This window comes from Alligator sinensis, unplaced genomic scaffold (assembly GCF_000455745.1).
Source record: "Alligator sinensis unplaced genomic scaffold, ASM45574v1 scaffold891_1, whole genome shotgun sequence".
Taxonomy (NCBI): domain Eukaryota; kingdom Metazoa; phylum Chordata; order Crocodylia; family Alligatoridae; genus Alligator; species Alligator sinensis.
This window is the reverse complement of record NW_005843019.1, coordinates 136,341-136,822: the sequence shown is the minus strand read 5'-3', so window position 1 is coordinate 136,822 and position 482 is coordinate 136,341.

Below are 482 nucleotides of genomic sequence, written 5' to 3'. Positions count from 1 at the left end.
GGCCTAAAACCTAGGTCCTCAGGCTTCCAGGATGAATGTCTCAAGAATTCAGCTGCATCAGACAAAATATAGAATACTAAGAATTGGAAAAGACCCTCTCCTTCATTCTTTGCCAGCCTGCATGTTTTGGTCTAGTTTTGGTCTAGTTTTCAAGTGATGCAATTTTTCTGGACAGGTATCTACCATAATGTGGACACGCCGGAGGGCAGGGAACAGCTGCAAGCAGACCTGGACAGGTTGGACAAGTGGGCAGAAAACAACAGAATGCAGTTCAACAAGGAGAAATGCAAAGTGCTGCACCTAGGGAGGAAAAATGTCCAGCACACCTACAGCCTAGGAAATGACCTGCTGGGTGGCACGGAAGTGGAAAGGGATCTTGGAGTCCTAGTGGACTCCAAGATGAACATGAGTCGGCAGTGTCACGAAGCCATCAGAAAAGCTAATGGCACTTTATCATGCATCAGCAGATGCATGATGAATAG